The sequence below is a fragment of the Stegostoma tigrinum genome, chromosome X, assembly GCF_030684315.1.
Source record: "Stegostoma tigrinum isolate sSteTig4 chromosome X, sSteTig4.hap1, whole genome shotgun sequence".
Lineage (NCBI taxonomy): Eukaryota > Metazoa > Chordata > Chondrichthyes > Orectolobiformes > Stegostomatidae > Stegostoma > Stegostoma tigrinum.
The window spans coordinates 4,353,997-4,366,067 of NC_081404.1; the positions used below are offsets into that span (position 1 = coordinate 4,353,997).

Below are 12,071 nucleotides of genomic sequence, written 5' to 3' on the forward strand. Positions count from 1 at the left end.
AATCTGTGGAGCCCTAGGAGGAAAGCAGCAGCGTGGAACAAATGGGAGATAACAAAGTGTGAAGCTGGATGAACACAGCAGGCCAAGTGGGTCTAGGCCCGAAACATCAGCTTTTGTGCTCCTGAGATGCTGCTTGGCCTGCTGTGTTCATCCAGTTTCACACTTTGTAATCTTGGATTCTCCAGCATCTGAAGTTCCCATTATCTCTGGAACAAATGGGAGCCTTCTTTCCAAGCACAGGCTCACTGGTCTGAATGATTGACAGACTGCTGTATATAATCGTAGAATCCCTACAGTGTGGGAGCTGGCTATTTGGTCCAGTGACAACACACCGACCCTCTGAAGATCGTCCCACCCTATCTGCATATTTCCCCATGGCCAATCTACCCTACCCTGCACATCTTTGAACTGTGGGAGGAAATCAGAGCAAACTCACACAGACCCTGGGAGAATGTGCAAACTCCACACAGACAGTTGCTCGAGGGTGGAGGTGAACCTGCGTCCCTGGTGCTGTGAGCCACTGTGCTACCTGTCACCCTATATGGGACTTGAACCTGCAATTCCTGGTTTAGAAAGCTAATGCCTTCTCCATTAGTTCACCGGGGCCAATTTGCGGCTGGGGTAGTTGAATTTTTCCTCAAATAGGTTTGGTATGAAGCAGAGGGTGAGATCAGGGGATGAGTTGTGATGTTTGTTTTACTACTGATGCAAGTTAATTGATAACTTAGAGGAACTTGTATTGACATTGTACCTTTGAGGACCACAGATCATCTTAATTTGTTTCCTAAAATTGTTTACTTTTCAATCACTGTTTGCTGGGCAAATCTGGACCAATTTGCTCACTTTAGGGTTCCACAAATAGTACTGCAATTAATGATCAGATAATCTGTTAACTTTTAAAAATGTTAGTGGAGGGATGGATATTAATCTAGATACAGGAAAATTTCTCAACTAAGTGGAGCTGTCAATTTCTTGCAGTCACCTGAAGGCAGAGAGGCCTCAATTTAATCTCATCTGAAAGATGCATCTCTGTGTAGTACTGCCTCTACCACCTGAGATTATATGCTCAAATGTCCGAGTGAGAACACAGTTAACAATTAGCAAATTCCGTAGCACTGAACACAGAGCATTGGGCAAATTAGATTTTGGATGAATGTTTTATATTCTGGACAGTTTCAGGCTGTCTGCTGCCTGGTTTAAGTCTGACAAAGTGGCACTCTATGTACAAGTTTAATGAAGTATCTGGCAAAAAGAAAACCTACCAGAAAATAGTGGGCCTTGTACTCCCAATGCCTCATCGTTCTTTGGTTTCGAGTGAGGTTAGACCTTGCATGGGGACATAATGGAAAATGGAGTGTATTTGCATTTGAAAACTGCATTGAGGCTTCCTTTTTTACAATGGTTCATTCATATTCCCTAAGTGTAGGATAATTTGCAATAAGCCCCAAGGCTAGTGCTGTGTGTGCCTTCTCAGTCTTGGCTTCTGGTTCCATGAGAAAATGCATGCCAGGGTCATTTAATGCCCAATCGCAGAAATCAAATGGCTTTTGCTGATGATGGCATCAACTGAAGGAAAAACTGAGAGAGGAATGCACAAGGAACATGGCTATCAAGCCACTGAGATAAGGGGGCAAGAGGAAATATCCCTTCAGGGTGAAGGGAGCTGCAAACCAAATTCTTTTAAACACTTTCCCCAGCTGAATCTCCACGAGCAACTTCAGGGAAAAGCCTTTGCCCTCAGGGGCAACTAACGCATAGAGGCATGTGCTACCCCCTCCTCAAAACCACAGTTTTTTCACCCCTTCCATCCCAAATCCTCACACTGGTTCCAACTCTGAAATTAACTGAAGCATTACAGCAACACCAGATTGCATTAGCGTGGTGAAACAGCCCATGGAAGTACAAATCTCCACAAATCTGACAGTGAGCTAAACGAGGAGATAGAGCCGTACAGTACGGAAACAGACCCTTCGGCCCAACTCATCCATGCTGACCAGATATCCTAAACTGATTTAGTCCCATTTGCCAGCATTTAGCCCATATCCCTTTAAACCCTTCCTATTCATATACACATCCAGATGCCTTTTAAATGTTGTAGTTGTACCAGCTTCCACCACTTCCTCTGGCAACTTATTCCATGCATGCACCACTCTCTGCATGAGAAGTTGCCGCTTAGGTCCCTTTTAAATCTTATACCTATGCCCCTCTAGTTTTGGACTCCTCTACCCTGGGGAAATGACCTTGGCTATTCACCCTATTCATACCCCTCATGACTTTATTAAACTTCTATAAGGTCACCCCTCAGCCCCAGCCAATTCAGCCTCTCCCTATAGCTCAAACCGTCCAAACCCAGCAACATCCTCATAAATCTTTTCTGAACCCTTTCAAGTTTAACAATAACTTTCCTAAAGTAGGGAGACCAGAACTGAACACACTATTTCAAAAGTGACCTCACCAATATCCTGTACAGCCACAACATGATTAGATTAGATTCACTACAGTGTGAAAACAGGCCATTTGACCCAACAAGTCCACACCGCCCCTTGAAGCATCCCACCCAGACCCATCCCCCTATAACCCACACACCCCTGAATACTATGGGCAATTTAGCATGGTCGATCCACCTAGCCTGCACACCTTTGGACTGTGGGAGGAAACCGGAGCACCCGGAGGAAACCCACGCAGACACGGGGAGAATGTGCAGACTCCACTGAGACAGTCGCCCGAGGCTGGAATCGAACCTGGGTCCCTGAAGCTGTGAGGCTGCAGTGCTAACCACTGAGCCACCGTGCCGCCCCAAATGATTTCTCAACTCCCGTACTCAATGCACTGAACAATAAAGGCAAGCATACCAAACACCACCTTCATTACCCTGTCTACCTGCGACTTCACTTTCAAGGAACTATGACCCTGCACCTCCCCAAGACAGAAGAACCAAAAACCTGGCTAAAGAGGTAGATTTCAAGATGCATTGTAAAGAAACAGCGGACTTGGGAGGGAGTTCCAGAGTCTTGGTAATGGAATGAACAACCATCAGTGGCTGAAAATTGGGGAAGCCAGGCTTGAAAGGTTGTGGAGTCTGACTAGGCTGCAGAGATAGGGAGGGATGTAGAGGCTGGAGGTGATTACTGAGATAAGAACGGGCAAGTTACGTGAACACCAGCCTATTAATAATATTAAATAAGAGATCTGACATTGTAAAACAGGAGAGAAATTCTAAGATGAATGTTGTAAAATATTGTGTGCAAAATCAAGAAATTTCTGCTGACCAGTTTTTAGATGACTGTCTAGGGTTCAGCGAGAGAGTTGTTGATGGACTGGAGAACGTTAGATTGTTTCCCTTGGAGCAATGAAAGTTAAAAGGAAATTTCATAGAGAGATTCTAAATTATGAGGGCTCTTGACAGAGTGGAAACTGTTTCTACTAGCAGGAAAGGTTGTTAACCAGAGGACAGAGATTTCAAACAATTGGCAAAAGGACTCAAGCAAGGGTGAGGAGACAATTCTTCATGCTGTACGTTGCTCGGATCTGAAATGCACTGCCTGAAAGGATGCTGGATGCAGATTCAATGATGACTCTCAAGCGAGAGTTGGATAAGTACCTGAAGGGGAAATATTATCAGGAAAATGGGAAAAGAGCAGGGGAGTGGGACAAAGTTGATAGCTCTGTCAAAGATTCAACGCAAGCAGGAGCCAAAAGGTCTCTGGTGTTGTAAGGTTTGATATCACGTTGAAAATATATAGATTGTGGCTCAATGGAGAGTGTCCAATCATAGTGATGTCACCAGTAGGGCGTTCTATACTGGAACAACTCTTTGGCAGACTCTGCCACCAATAGCATGTTCTCCTGCTTTGGATGAACTCCCAGATTGGTGTTTAAAAATGGATTCTGTTGTACTTTAAATAATTCCCTGTCCCCCACACCAGTATAAAACCACACTAAATCCCATACTCCAGGTTGTTAATCAGGAAATACTATTTGAAAATGAGAATGCCAATGACTATTTTGAATACATTTAAAAGTCGTGCAAAATGTGTAACTGCTTAAAGTGCCTTTTCTGAACTTGTGGTAAAGATTGAGAATGCACTGGGGACCAGGGGAATACCACGGTGATTACATTTCCAAGAGAGACCTTTTATAACTTGCTCATGATTCGCTTGTGACTAACTCGTGCTTTCACTGAAGAGCAGTGGCCTGAGAATTTCCCCACCCACTCTTCCTCCACACACAATCTGTTACTCACGAGTGCACTTCAAGATCGGTAAGATTAAGGAAGCAGGCTGTTTGCACTGCTGTGATGCTCCCCACTCTTTTCTCAACTCTCCTTGTGCTATTAAAAACCAACAAAATGCTTGACTGGTTGCAAGGTTTTGAGAACACATGGACAGGGAGAGGTCATACAGCTTAATGCAGTGTGTACCATCTACAGGAAGCACTGCAGTAATTCAACAAAGCTCCTCAGACAGCACCTTCCAAATCCACAACTCGCCACCTTCCAGAAGGACAAGGTCAGCAGATACATGGGAACACTGCCCCTCCCAACCCGGCCGTACGTTCCCCTCCAAGCCACTCACCATCCTGACTTGGAAATATATCGCCGTTCCTTCAGTGTCGCTGGGTCAAAATCCTGGAATTCCTTCCCTAATGGCATTGTGGATCAACCTACAGCACATGGACTGCAACGGTTCAAGGAGGCAGCTCACCACCACCTTCTCAAGGGGCAGCTCAAGATGGATAATAAACGCTGGCCCAGTCAGCGATGCCCACATCCTGTGAATGAAGAGAATTAAAAAAAATAAAGACTCAAGCTTGTTTTCCCCATTGAATTTGGAATATAGGAACAGGATTAGGCCTTTCAGCCTGTCAAGCCTTTTCTTCTACTCAATCATCTGTGTCCCAACACAATAGACCTGCCTTTGGCCCTGATACCTTTGCTTAACAAAAAAAGATCAATCTCAGGTTTAGAATTAACAACTGCCATTTTTGGAAAAGAGTTGCAAACCTCTAGCACTCTTTATGCATTGAAGTGCTTCCTAACATCGCTCCTGAACAGTCTAGCCATAATTCTCAGACTATGCCCCTAGTTCTAGAATCCCCAAACGGTGGAAATGTTTTATCCTTAACTGCCCTGTCTTTTCTGGTAATAACTTGAATACTTGGTTAAGATCACCCCTTAACCTTCTAAATTCTAGAGAAAACAGGCCTAATTTGTATAATCTCTCCTCATAACTTAACCCCTGAAGTCCAGGTATTATTCTTGTAAACCTACATTGTATTTCCTCCAAGACCAATCTATCCTTCCTAAGGTGTGGTGCCCAGATCTGTTCACAGCACTTCAAGTGGGGTCTAACCAGGGTTTTGTATAACTGCAACATAATCTCTGCATCCTCATACTTCAGTTCTTCAGATATAAACGCCATTAACTTTGTTGATTATTTTCTGCATCTGTTTGCAGCATTTTAAAGATCTAACTATCTGAACTTCCAAGTCTCTTCAGACATCCACTGTATTTAACTTCATTCCATCTAGAAGGTACCCTGATCTATCCTTCCGTGGTCTAAAATGGATAACCTCACACTAGCTTATATTGAATTTCATTTGCAATGGTTGATCTGTGGATTAGTTCTAGCTACCCACCTTGGTTCCTTAACCCTTAATAACCAACAAACTTCTTGAATTTTTCAATGGACTCCGGCATGAGGGAATTCCAGATTTTCACAGTCCTTTGTGTGAAGAAATTCTTTTTGACATCATCCATTTCATTAGCACTGAATGGCCTCTCTCCAATTATAAGGTTCCCTCCCAACTGTTGTTCTGGATTCCCACCAGAGGAAATGGTTCCTGTTTACCTATCCTAACAAATCTTTCATTCATCTCCAACATGTCAATTAGATTAGTCCTTAATCTTCCATACATGAAGCCTTGTCTACACAAGCTCATAATTTAACCCTTTTAGCCCCACTACACTGTTCCCACCCTTCCTGGGTATCGTCGATTGCACTCCTTCACTGCTATTTAGCCCTTGCCCTAAGTAAATTAACTTTTAAGCTTCTGTTCTTTTTATTTGATTGACTGCCTACAAATAATTCTGTCTTGCATTCATATCAGTGTCATTTATATGTGTTCTATAACCACTGAATATCAAGCAAGCATGTAATAGTATTTACAAGTAAGAATAACAAAAGACCCAAGTTAAATGTAGACCAAAACCACATGATCAATTTATAAGGAATTTACAATCGACTGGTTCACTAGTATTTGGAGAGGTGACCAGACTATGCTAGCAAGGATTTCATTGTATAGTGTGCATGTAAAAATAGGACGGAGTCAAAGTGAAGCCTCATCTGTCCTCTCAGGTGGTGATTTTAAAATAAAATCTCATGGCCACAATTTCTGCGATGAGCAGAGGTGATTTCCTTCATCTCTGGGCCAATATTTTTCCTTTCACTGGGGTTCACAAAAGCAGATACTATTGCGGTCTGCGGGAACTTGCTGTGCACTAATTGACTGCCTCATTTCCTACATTATAGCTGTAATCACACTTCACAAACTTCATTAGCTGTGAGTTGAAGTGCTTTGGGATCTCCTAAGGCTTTTAAATATATACAAATGTATGTTATGGGTTGTTGATTACAATGTCCCTTGTTTAAAGTAAACAAATTATGGAAGTATATGAAAGCATAATTCGTTCAGTTTTAACAGAATACAGTTCACAATTCTTGGCTTCAATAAACCCAAGCCATTTGTGATCAGTTGTTCAGTCTGAATTTCCAACAGTTCACATATACATAGAACATAGGAACAGGACTAGACCATTCAGCCCTTGAGTCTGCTGTGCTATTCAATATCATCTTGGCTGATCATCGAACTGAATATCTTAATCCTGCCCTCCCCCATATCCCTTGATCCCTTTTGCCACTAGAGATACATCTACCTCCTTGAAAACACAATGTTTTAGTGTCAACTGCTTCCTGTGGTAGAATTCCACAGGCTTTACCACTCTCTGGGTGAAGACATTTGTCTTCATCTCCGACCTAAAATGTTTACCCCCTTATCCTGGTTCCGGATACTCTCACCATCGGGAACATCCTTCCTGCATCTAACCTGTAGACCTGTTGGAATTTTATAGGTTTCTATGAGATACTCCTTCATTCTTCTAAACTCTGGTGAAAAGAATTCTAACCGACTCAATCTCTCCTCATATGTCAGTCTTACCATCACAGGAATCAATTTGATAAGCCTTTGTTGCACTCCCTCTATAGCAAATACATTCTTCTTCAGATAAGGAAACCCAAACTGCACACAATACTCCAGGTGTGCTCACCCCAAGGCCCTGTACAACTGCAGCGAGACAACCCTGCTCTTGTCCTCGAATCCTCTCACTATGAAGGCCAACATACCGTTTGTGTTTTTTACTGTCTGCTGTTTCTACTGTTGCAATTTTTGATCACTTTCAACCTCCATAACCGTGAGTGGTATTAGCATTTAAAAAACTTTATTAAATTTGCTTTCATATGTTGTTTACAGTTTGCTTTAATGATGGACACATCCAAAGTTATTAAAGTTCAATGTAGCACAAGTGTGGAAAATATATATAGTGTCATGTAATATCTGGGGAAAAATTACAATGAAAAAAATGACTGGTTTAAAAAAAACTTAAACACTTCTCAGCTAGTTATGACTTTTGACCAATGGATTCCTGACTGAATCATAGAATCCCTATAGTGTGGGGACAGGCCATTCAGCCCATCAAGTCCACACTGACCCTCCGAACAGCATATCACCAGATCCAACACCCTATCCTATTCCTGTAATGTTGCATTTCCCATAGCTAACCCACACATCCCTGGAGACTGTAGGGTATTTCCCATGGACAATCTACCTAACCTGCACATCTTTGGACTGTGAGACAAAACCAGAGCACACCCCCACAGACACAGGGAGAATATGCAAACTCCACACAGACAGTCACCCATAGCTGGAAACAAGCCTAGGTCCCTGGCATTGAGGCAGCGGTGCTAACCACTAAGCCATCATGCCACCCATCCCAAGATCCATTGCATCAGTGTAACAACAAATCCATTTTTTCTCATTTAAATATTTAATAAAATCATGAATGATTCTAGCATGTTATTGATTATGCTTGGCTGTTCACTGTGGCCATTGCTCATGTGAGAGTCGAGGAAATGAGTGCTTCTGTACTGTTCAACTGTTTGGGGGGGGGGGGGGAGGGGGCACGACTCTGAGTTAGTGTCCACCGAGGTGCAAGGGTCTTCCAGTGATCATGAGCACAGTATGGATTTTCCTCCCTGAACATGGGTGCTGGAGGCCAACTCAAGGTGAGATTAGTTGACAGACCAGGAATTCTTGACCACACACTGCAATGTCCATGGAAAGCCATGAGACTATATGACTGTTTTGTAAACCAAGCGAGTTTCCCTTCAATCATCTGGCATTGGCGATTAAATCATTGCCAGCATTGCAACTTGGCTCAGGAATTGTCACTGCTTCACAGAGCGATGCCGCACAAAAAGGTGCATGGTCCCTTTAAATGGGCAAATGCTGCATTGACAGAGTGGGTCTTTAAAGTCAGAAATAACAAGCAGCAAATATGACCAACTGGCCAGTGAGTGATTGGACAACACAATAAGCCCTTTAAACACTGAATTTTCCTGGCACATTGCCAACATCAAATCTGTTTTTCATCACGTAACATTGACAACACAGATATTCAGTACCGCTGTGACACTGGATCTTAGCAAGGGGTAGAGCGAGGCGGGGAAGAGGAAACTAAGATAGTTGTTCTGCAGATGTTCTGGCATCTTACCAATGGCCAGTTGCTTGGCAACAATATATCATCCTCTCTTTGTCACATGAGCTTTCTTTGCTCAGGTGAAGATGATCCTGAATGTATATTGAACATTTACAGTTCACGTGGATGTAAATCTTTACATAATGCTCACTGTGATATTGTCGTACAGCATATTTCTTTATGAATCTCGAACAAATAAAGAAGGCAAAAAGGAAGTCTCCTCTCTATGATAAACTTCTTACAACTTTTTGCAGCCTTTGGAGATTGAGGGTTAACACTGGGCTCCCAGGTCAAATCCAACATAAATAGATGCAAAGTCTCCTCTTTGTAAGAGTACACAGTATGCAAATATCCATTCCGATGCACTATCCTGCTTGCCCTGAAGGGTGGTGTCAGAATTGAAAGAAATCATATTGGTTTATCTCGTCTGAGAAGAAGGGTGAGTTGTTTGGGTAAAAGAGAGCTGTTTGAAGAGCCCTACAACCCAATGTGCTGAAAGTTCCAGCACTGGATAAACATGTGAGAAGTTGCTTTGCCTTCGCCCACAATCTCACTCAGTTCAACCCTTTCAGCTTTACAAAAGCAGATTGGTTGGGTTGAGATTTTTTTTGGTTTTGAATCCATTCAGCCCTCCATTTTGTAATGTCAGAACATCTCATCAGATGATGCGAAAGTATGTCAGAAACTTAGGGCCTCTGCAAACAAAGTGCATTGTGAATTGGAAAGAGATTCAGAGTGAAGAGCACTGTGCAGCTATTCTAACTCTCAAGCAATGCTGAAATGTTCCAATGCAACTGTTTGTAGAAACACCACAATTCGAATCAAAACCCTGAATTTTTCTTTTTGTTCTGAGCTTTGAATACATAATTCTGTGCATTCCTCCTCCTCCTGGCATCTTCAGAGTGCCAAACTCATCAAACTCATTCTTATCCTCCACACAATGGATTCGTCGCATCATCCAGCCTTCTCAAGCTTCAAACTACAGACTTTTATAGTATCAGAGATAATGGGAACTGCAGATGCTGGAGATTCCAAGATAATAAAATGTGAGGCTGGATGAACACAGCAGGCCAAGCAGCATCTCAGGAGCACAAAAGCTGACGTTTCGGGCCTAGACCCTTCATCAGAGAGGGGGATGGGGGGAGGGAACTGGAATAAATAGGGAGAGAGGGGGAGGCGGACCGAAGATGGAGAGTAGAGAAGATAGGTGGAGAAGGTGTGGGTGGGGAGGTAGGGAGGGGATAGGTCAGTCCAGGGAAGACGGACAGGTCAAGGAGGTGGGATGAGGTTAGTGGGTAGCTGGGGGTGCGGCTTGGGGTGGGAGGAAGGGATGGGTGAGAGGAAGAACCGGTTAGGGAGGCAGAGACAGGTTGGACTGGTTTTGGGATGCAGTGGGTGGGGGGGAAGAGCTGGGCTGGTTGTGTGGTGCAGTGGGGGGAGGGGATGAACTGGGCTGGTTTAGGGATGCAGTGGGGGAAGGGGAGATTTTGAAACTGGTGAAGTCCACATTGATACCATATGGCTGCAGGGTTCCCAGGCGGAATATGAGTTGCTGTTCCTGCAACCTTCGGGTGATGCCACCCGAAGGTTGCAGGAACAGCAACTCATATTGCGCCTGGGAACCCTGCAGCCATATGGTATCAATGTGGACTTCACCAGTTTCAAAATCTCCCCTTCCCCCACTGCATCCCTAAACCAGCCCAGTTCATCCCCTCCCCCCACTGCACCACACAACCAGCCCAGCTCTTCCCCCCCACCCACTGCATCCCAAAACCAGTCCAACCTGTCTCTGCCTCCCTAACCGGTTCTTCCTCTCACCCATCCCTTCCTCCCACCCCAAGCCGCACCCCCAGCTACCCACTAACCTCATCCCACCTCCTTGACCTGTCCGTCTTCCCTGGACTGACCTATCCCCTCCCTACCTCCCCACTCTCCATCTTCGGTCCGCCTCCCCCTCTCTCCCTATTTATTCCAGTTCCCTCCCCCCATCCCCCTCTCTGATGAAGGGTCTAGGCCCGAAACGTCAGCTTTTGTGCTCCTGAGATGCTGCTTGGCCTGCTGTGTTCATCCAGCCTCACATTTTATTATCTACAGACTTTTATACTCCAGTTTTGATGCAACTTAACCAATATTTCATGATTAATTTCTCTCAAGTGGACCCTGCACCTTAACACTAACTTTGGAGAGAGTTCAAAGTTGCAATTCAATGTTCAGATTCAGTTGAACTTGTCATAGTCCCTTAACTGGGTCTACACATTTCACAAGCCTGACCAGGCAGATTAAATGGAAATGAATAGGGGTTGAAATCCTGTGCTTAGACTGTTGGTGACAGTTCGAGTCTGGCATTTTAAATACTGGTTGACACTAGCTTCAGATTGAAATCAGTGGCTATTTAGCAGAAGACTGTGACCCATTGATTGATTATCATTGTCCAGTTACCATTATTATCCCTTGATGGGTTGTCGGTGTATCTCTGCTGGTCTCATTATATTCCCCATTTCTTTTCCACACTGTTCTCAATTATTCTCAGTTAAGGTGCAACCCTTATGACAACAAGAACTTCATCACCAAAAATGCCAAGGACAACAATGCTCTTATCTCCCCCAAGATGGCATCTTCTTTGAATCTTCTATCATGCTCATTGGCCAACCTTGTTGTGATTGGACTGAGCCACAGACTTCAACATGAGCTGCTTTCGTGACACAAACTATTTACCCAGCGAGACAGGTCCAATCTAAACTCTTCCACACATGTAACGTATTGATGACTACATCCTGTCTCCCTGTAGGATACAGCACAAGACCCCAGTTTTTTAACCCCACTGCCCCACCAACCACCTCATCATTTTCTTGAAGATAGTACCTCATAATGCAGGGTGTTTTCACAGGTGCTTGAGGCCGTTGACAGTCTTCAGCACGGAGCTAGCTCCTGAGCTATTGTAATGTCCACACACTTATCCTGCTGAATATGAGGTGTGTAGTTGTGCTAAGGAGCAGGAATTGTAGCAGGCACTGTGTCATTTGCCCCTCCTCAGTCCAGTAATGTGGTGCCAATTTAGTGTCTCTGTTCCACACTGATTTACATCAGCCCACATGCTGAGAACTGAACATGTCATCTCGTTGGCTACTTTACAGAAAGGGCAGTTCATTTCTCGACTGAAACGCCTGTGGGCGGATGGTGGAGTGAGGTGGGGGGGGACAGATATTATAATATTGAATCCAATTTCTACCAAAACATTCAACCTTTTTAGTGCACCTAT

The 12,071-nt window shown here is 44.0% G+C and overlaps 1 protein-coding gene across 1 annotated transcript in view; it reads left to right on the top strand.

Annotated features, from left to right (window-relative positions):
• The window catches only part of LOC125448304 (nuclear receptor subfamily 4 group A member 1-like), a 47,819-nt gene that overhangs the window by 17,999 nt on the left and 17,749 nt on the right, over nucleotides 1–12,071 (top strand). The window lies entirely within an intron of this gene.